This window comes from Lactuca virosa, chromosome 9 (genome assembly GCF_052849685.1).
Source record: "Lactuca virosa cultivar CGN04683 chromosome 9, Lactuca_virosa_CGN04683_v6, whole genome shotgun sequence".
Taxonomy (NCBI): Eukaryota; Viridiplantae; Streptophyta; class Magnoliopsida; order Asterales; family Asteraceae; genus Lactuca; species Lactuca virosa.
Window position 1 is genome coordinate 37259645 of NC_136434.1, and position 8388 is coordinate 37268032.

The window sequence follows — 8388 nt, forward strand, 5'->3', positions numbered from 1 at the left end:
GATAATCGGGCAGCACTTCGTTTCCTAAAACAATCGTTTCAAATAAAACCGAGAGTTTTATTGAGAAACCGGGCTCTGCGAGGGTTGAGCTTTAAAACCGAAAAGATAAATTTCTCGGGCTCTTCGGGAACTTCGGGGCGTGTTTCGGGTATTAAAAATAATATCGGGGTTCGGGGGAAGTGGAGTTAGCCAAAATATGGAATAAGGGGTGAAAATGGGCAAAAATCAAACATTACCCGACAAGTCTCGCAGCCCCCCTTTTATAGGGTGCGAGACCGAAGATCTGCGGCTGAGAAGGCTCCACGCGGCGTCAGATGCGAGGGCCAGGTGGCTCGTGCGAGACTCGGACACGCGAAGGGGCACGCGTCGGACGCCTATTGGACCACGCTTCGGACTGCTCTCCGGATCGGACACGCGTCTGCTGACTCACCGAGATCGGACACGGGGAATGCACGAGGCGGCTTCTGATTAGCCGAGCCTTCGGTGCGAGGATGGTGCGACACGCCTCGCCAGGTGGCCTCGGATGACTCAGCAAATTGGACACGTGGCATGCTACGAGCGAGGGTGACGTGGCCTATTCTGGACCATGCGAAATTTCTCGGATTTCGTGTTTTTCTCGATTTTTGAGCCAAAACTTCTAAAATCCATAACTTTTGCATACGGGCTCCGTTTTTGACGTTCTTTATATGCACGCGTAGGTAAAATTACGCTCTACAACTTTCGTTTAGACTTCATCGGCTAATTTTGACTTTAATTTTAATATTATTATTTTTAACAGACCGGGACAGGAAATCTGTTAAAAATTCATAACTTCTTCATCCGACGTCCGTTTTCGTCTGTCTTTTTACCGTTGTACTACTATTGACAAGACCTTCGATTCTGGTTTAGGTTGTATCGGTTAAAAATCACTCGATCTAAAATTCGAGTTTTTAGCTGTCTACTTCTAAGCTGAAACTTAGAAAAATCATAACTTCCTCATACGAAGTCAGATTTGGGCGTTCTTTTTATGAACGCTCTCGGTTTAACGTATTCTACGACTTTCATTTAGATCGCTAAGGCCAAATATCTCTCTATCGTAAATTCAATATTTAGGTCGCGTTGTGTCGTGCCGGTTATGTCGCGAAATTTCGACGGGTCATAACTTCTTCGTTATAACTCGGATTTCAGCGTTCTTTATATGTACGGAATCCTTGTAACATATACTACAACTTATTTAAGATTACTCCTTCTAAATAATCTTCCATCAAAAAGTCATTTTTGACGCTCATTGTCCTTAAATTTACTAGCCCGAATCTGCGGGCGTTACACTGAGGATGGTTATTGTTTCTCCTCTTTTAGATATGATTAAGAAGGCACATATGGAAGGATTGAAGAATGAAAATTGGAAGTCGGAACGAATCAGGGATCAAATTCCATTGTTCGTTAGAGATAATTTGGGCTTGCTGACTTAGTGTAGAAGGGTTTGGGTCCCAACTACTGGTGGGGTTAGGCAGACAGTGTTGGAGGAGGCTTATATGTCAAAGTTTTCGATCCACCAAGGAGCCACAAATATGTATAAGGATTTGAAGTTGAGCTATTGGTGGCTCTGTACGAAGAAGGAGATAGCATGGTTTGTGGGGCGGTGCTTGACTTGCCGGAAAGTCAAGGCCGAACATCAGAGACCCCATGGCAAGATGCAGTCGTTACCCATTTCCATGTGGAAAAGGGAAGAGATCACCATGAATTTCTTCACAAATTTGCCAAGGACGACATGTGGGGTTGACTATATCTGGTTCATTGTTGATAGATTGACCAAGAGTCCTCATTTTATACCGATCGCTGAGAGTATATCTACCGAGAAGTTGGCTGACATTTATATCCGGGAGGTGGTGGTTCGGCACGGGGTTCCAGTTTTGGCGGTTTCGGATCGAGATGTTTTTTTTAACCTCTAGGTTGTGGAGGAAGTTTCATAAGGATTTTGGTACTCAGTTGCATTTCAGTACAGCATACAACCCCGGACCGATAGACATTTTGAGCGGACGATTCAAACGCTCGAAGATATGCTTAGGGCGTGTATGCGTGCTAGATTTTGGAGGGAGTTGAGATACTTACCTTTCACTGGCCGAGTTCTCCTACAACAACAATTATCATGCCAGTATTGATCGACCACCTTTCGAGATGTTGTACGGAAGGAAGTGTAGGACCTCGATTTGGTGGGGCAAGGTCGGACATCGGGTCATGGGAAGTACTGAGGTAGTACTTAAGACCACTGAGTTGATACATCAGGTGATCGATAAGTTGAGAATCGTGCAAAGTCGGCAGAAGAGTTATGTAGACCGGCGTCGACCGGACCTCGAATTCCAGGTGGGTGATCATTTGGTATGAATATGGTTTTGGATCTAAAGTGTAGTTTAGTTTTTGAGCCACGCATGTGATTTTTATCAAAAACTTATTTTGACTCTTTATGGATTCTAGACATGCATGTCCATAAAGCACAAACTTTTATGATGATTTTTGCATTAGAAACCCTTCTAGAGTAAATGAGCTAAGGACTTTCTGGAATAAGTGCTTAGTGGGTGAATCCATGTCTTATTTAGTCTTTTTGGAGCCTAGGGTTTGAGATTTTAATCTTTAGGGTGGTATTAATTGATAAAGTTGGAAAATTTATCATTCTAGACCATGTTTTGGACCAGATCCGAGCTTTGGAGCTCTGGGAATCGAAGAAAACGGCTTAACCCATTAAGTTGTTGGAAACCTAGTGTCCACGACATGACATTAGGTCGCCACAGAGTGGCGACTAGGAAAATCGTGACTGTCTCGATATATGAGGGCCACGACGTGGCCATGGATGGCCAAGGCATGGCTGTTGACTAAAGTTAACATTGACTGTTGACTTTGACCGTTAACTTTTGGCTTGAGTTGACTTTTGGTCAAACACCTAGTTTTGGAAGAAGAGCTAAGAGTTTTATACGGTATGACTGTATAGGTGGTGCGTAGTAGCGGTGTTTTGACAGTGAGAGCAGTAGCAGTTGAGCCTTGTCTAAGAGATGAGTCTTCTCACTGTACTTGTGGGTCGAAGGCACCAATGTCGGCTCATTGGATTGTGTTATGTAGGATGCTAGTTGTCTTTATGACTCTTGCATGTATGATTAGGTTGAAAGAAACCATAGGGTTGGGCCCATGTATGTATGATTGGGTTGAAACATACCCCAAGGCTGGGCCCATGAGTGTATTTTGGGTTGAAATATACCCCAGGGTTGGGTCCAATTGTATGTATGGTATATGGTACTTTGGGGAACTCACTAAGCTTTGTGTTTACAATTTATGTTTATGATTTCAGGTACTTCCAGTACGAAAAAGGGAAGGGCCCGACATGATGGCACAACATCCCCATCATGATTCCACACTTACGATTATTTTTACTCTCATGATTTTGATACTTTGTATTGTGGTTGACTTTGAGACATCTAATGTATGGAATTAATGACTTTAAAAATGAAAAAAATTATCATTGTTTTTGGGATGTTACTTAACGACATCTTCAAATCTCGTTTAGATTGTTTTTTCTAACAACCGGCTGATTTCAATTTCGTTTTTTGTGCCCACATTTTTGCGCTGAAACTTCGAAAAATCATAACTTCCTCTCACGAAGTCAGATTTGGACATTCTCTATATGCACACTCTCGGTTTAATGACTACTACGACTTTCATTTAGATCACTTATGCTAAAAAGTAATTTATCAAAAATCTACTTTTTACGATACGCAGAGTCATGTCTGTTTACTTCGAAGAAACATAACTTCTTCATAAGAAGTCGGATTTCAACGTTTTTTATATGTACAAAACCTTTGTCATATATATTATAACTTTGTTTATGATTATTTATCCTAAATAATTTTCTATCAAAAATTCATTTTTTTAACGCTTATTATATCTTAACTGAATAGCTTGAATCTGCAGACGTTACAAATTATGTTTGTGAACATTCGTTTACGTTGTTTATGTTCATTCATTTAAGTTCATTTTATGTTCATAAATGTTCAACTTTGTTTGATTATGTTACTATATTATATGTTTCTTTATGTTCTTATATATTCAATTATGTTTGTTCATCTCCATTCATACATTCGTTTAGCATGTTCACGAACATAAATGAACGAACATGAACAATTTAATTTGTTAAATGAATGAATATGAACAAGCAAACTCATTCGTTTATCTATTCGTGTTCGTTCGTTTGTTCGACTAACTTAAATGAACGAACATGAACAAGTCTTCGTTCATGTTCGTTCGGTTCATTTACAACTGTACTTATGATAGTATCAAGTTAATTTCATGGGATCTTCATGACACTAAGTAGATGGTGATACTACAACATATGGTTGAGAATTGATAACATGATCTGTCTGCACAAATACAACTAGCTAAGAGAGAGATGGATTAATGATAGATATCCATAAGAAAGGTTCCGATGGCAATATTCAACTTATCACATGTTCTAAGAAACATAGTATATGAGGAATAATGTTGATCGTATTGAATATAGATGGCGTTATTCCAAACTTTCATATCAACTCGCAAATCATCAAATTGAGATTCAATGAATTTCTTATGATATTCAAAATTTTGAATCCAACTCCTCAAAATGGCATTGATATTAGTTTATATGCTAGAAACAACAGAGGGCAATTGAGCTTCAAGAAATGAAAGTTATTGATCGAGAGAGAATCCTTCTATAAAAAAAGTCTTGTCAGAAGTTGGAATTGGTGTATGGATCATTCAACATTTAAACCTGACATAATTGAGGCATGTCATAGTATTCGACCATTCAACATAATACATCCACATAGTTTACATTTACACAACAATATTTTAATCAACAAGTTCAACACTTATTTTATAAAAGATTGTCATGACATAAATCAAAGTTTCCAACCTGGTAAGACTTATATGTGTTCCATCATCCTCTTGTATTTGCACCCCACATACAAAAATAAATGGCATGTTGCATCATGTATTATTGATGAATGCTTAAAAAACATAAATGACACAAAATATAATATATATTTATAGCTATTCTTATCTTAATATTTATTGTCATAGAACTTTTTTGCTTTAGTACAGCTGAACCAGTCAAATCAAAACTCCAAGTCAACTCCATGGCATTATGTTCACCAAGTACTTTCAGTTGAGAACTTAAATAAGTTGAAACATCCAATAGAAATATGTTTGATAAAGTAAATTCGAACCCTGAAACTTAAATAGTTCAAAAATACCTGTTAAAACAATAAAGCAAACTTTATTCGAACTCGATCCAAAGAGATTAACATATACTTTTGATCCCTAAATCTCTACGGTAATGACCATTTTTTTTTTTGTCATTAGGCCACTATTTTCCATCATTACACCTCCGATGGAGTAACCATTATTTTTGTTCATTAAGCCTCTAATACAGTCACCACTATTTTTGGTTACTAATACTTGTTAAGGGTTTAAAACGCTATATATGTAAATTCTAATTGTTATACCTTCAGAGTTTAATTCTATACCATAAATTTTGGCTCAATCAAGTTTGAATTACTATTATATACTTAAAGACTTGTTTGTAACATTAGTCAAAACTTGTTTGTAATAATTTAAAAACTTATTAGTGAATTTGCCATTAATGGTAATAATAAACCGACTATACAAGTTTGAGGTGTATATATAGTATTTTTGGATCAAATTTAAGTGTGCATTGATGAGTTGTTCTTTTGGTGAAGGAAGGCCCCAACTACTCCACTGTCTACAACACATGAGCGATTGTTTGATTTTTTTTTTCTTTATAGATACGTATTATTAAAATAAAGTACAACCCATTAAAGCCATATTAATATCGATATAAAAATAGATTTATACAGGAAATAAATGTCCACAGCTGTATACTTGTTCTCCTACATCCTCTCCCCCTTTTACTTTATACAAAAATAATTTTTATTGTAAAAATAAAATTTAATATCACTAACCTAAATCTTACATAATACAAATTATAAATATTTAAATATTTTATTTTGAACTATTGTTTTCGGTAAGTACACATAAGATAAAAAAAGCAACATCCAGAGTTTATCTAGAACATCTACTTTGTTTTATTGAGTGAATTCATAAATGCATATAACGTATGGTTTTCGGGTCTTTTGTAATAGAAAAAAAAAGCATTTTTTGTGTCGCTATTCCATTGTAAAATAGAAAACGCACAACAACCAAAATAAATACACACACAACTCAACTACTATAAACATGAAAACATTTAACTATTATTGCTATAAATAAAACAATCATTTTAATGGAAATAAAAATTGACCTTTTTCTTTTTACTTTTTTTTTCTTTCGTTTTCATTCTTGAATGTTGAGCGTTGAGATGTCGTCGACGTCGTGAAGCCAACCGTATTTCGCCATGAAAGGGTTCTCTAAGGTCAGCGGTGGGTAGCTTTCAATGTTACAGTCTTTCCATACATTCCCTTCACCTTCAAGATCTCGCACCACTTCCCATAAGCAACTGTTGCACTTGAACCCGGCTCCGAAGCTGATCATGAACAGTTTATCACCTTTCTTCAGCCTCTTCTTCGTCTCCATGTAGCCGAGAACATACCAGAGACTACTTGCCGACGTGTTTCCGAACCGGTGGAGTGTCATACGTGCTGGTTCTATGTCAAATTGGCTGAGGTTCAGGCTCTGAGCGACGGCGTCGATCACGGCTTTACCTCCGGTGTGCAGACAGAAATGGTCTATGCCGGTTTTGAAGTTGATCATGGGTCGAGTCGCGTAGAATGACTTTCCGAAGACGTTTTGGAGAGTTTTCCGGGCAAATGAGAGAGCGGCGAAACGGAGGAGTTCCCGCAGTGGGAGGATCTTTGGTGCGATTTCTTTTAGGTTATCGACGAAGGCTCGGGTGGCTGTTTTTGGTAGGGTTTTACCGAGGTGAAACCCGACTCGACCTTGAGCGTCTTCTGTTTGTAAACAGCAGCCATAAGCTTCATCTTTAGAACCATGGTGGGTTCGAACCAAAACCTTGAGCTTGAACATGGACCTGTGAACCAGACTCGGTTTGTTTGTTAAGATCATGGCGCACCCACCTGACCTAAACAAGCAATTCGATAGTATCATCGACCTGTCATTACCGGAATACCAGTTCGGAGTTAAACATTCCGATGTCACCACCATCGCCAATTGATTTCTCTTCGACTTAAAAATACTTTGAACGAGATTTATCGAGATTAAACTCGCACTACACCCCATCCCGGACAAATTGTACGTTTTCACATCATGTCTCATTTTGTATCGGTTCACGATTCTGGCGGATAACGACGGCATGCAGGTCAACATCGAGACATTGACCACCAGAACATCGATACTATCTGGCTGAACGCCGGTACGCTCGAGGAGTTTTCCGATACTATTTATGAAAATCTCTTCCATCTCGTTGATCGCATCATCATGAGTAGGGTTTTCTTCACGTCCTTCAAACATCATTTTTGGGGCGTAGGTTTCTTCTCCAATGCCGGAACTTACGATGGCTTTGAGAAGGAACTTATACTCGTTAAGACCCAAATTCGTGTTCCTCTTGATAATGTCGCCGGAAAACTCAGTGCTTAGTTTCCTGTCATCGGAAGGTTTGTAGAGCTGGTAATCGAGTATGTAACAGTTTTGATGCCTTCTTTTTTCAAGAAAGTTGAGGAGAATGCAGAAGAGATAGAAGAGAGGAAAACAAAATACGATGGTCAAAACATAACCCATATCAGAAGTTCAGAATATAGAGAGATATAGAGAGACAAAAACAAATAGATATGTAGATATATATAGTGAGAAGATATAGAGAGACACAAACAAATAGATATGTAGATATATATAGTGAGAGAGGCAGTTGGGAGAGAGATGTATGTATGTATGTTTGCAAGTTTCTTTACGTTGTGTGTAATTGGAAGCTAATAGACACATTGGTATAAAAAGGGGTGTGTAGCGTGTACAACTTGCATGCCTCACTAGTATTGTATAAAATATTAATATCACAGGTAGACTTTTGTGAGATAACTTTGACCACATCTCTCAAATATTTATAGATAAAAAGATTTTTTTTTTTGAAAGATTTTACAGATAAAAAGTTGAAATACATCATCATGGTTTTCATTTTCCTTTTTTACTAATTGCTATTTGATTATTTATAACCACTAACTAAATATCGGCTTAAAAAATTATTGATCATTTAATATATAGTATATGGACCACGGTCATTATTTTTAGGTTTATATATTTTGTTATATCTTTTTAGTTATATTTAACTTTTAAATATTTATTATTCCTTTACTTATTAATTAAGTGTATTATATATTTAATGTTATTTTATTTATAAAATATAAATTTATAAAAATT

General features: G+C 37.3%; 1 pseudogene; it reads right to left on the reverse strand.

The window, feature by feature from the left end:
* Positions 1-6253: 6253 nt before the first annotated feature.
* LOC145138262 (3-ketoacyl-CoA synthase 12 pseudogene) lies at positions 6254-7942 on the reverse strand (annotated as a pseudogene).
* Positions 7943-8388: the final 446 nt, after the last annotated feature.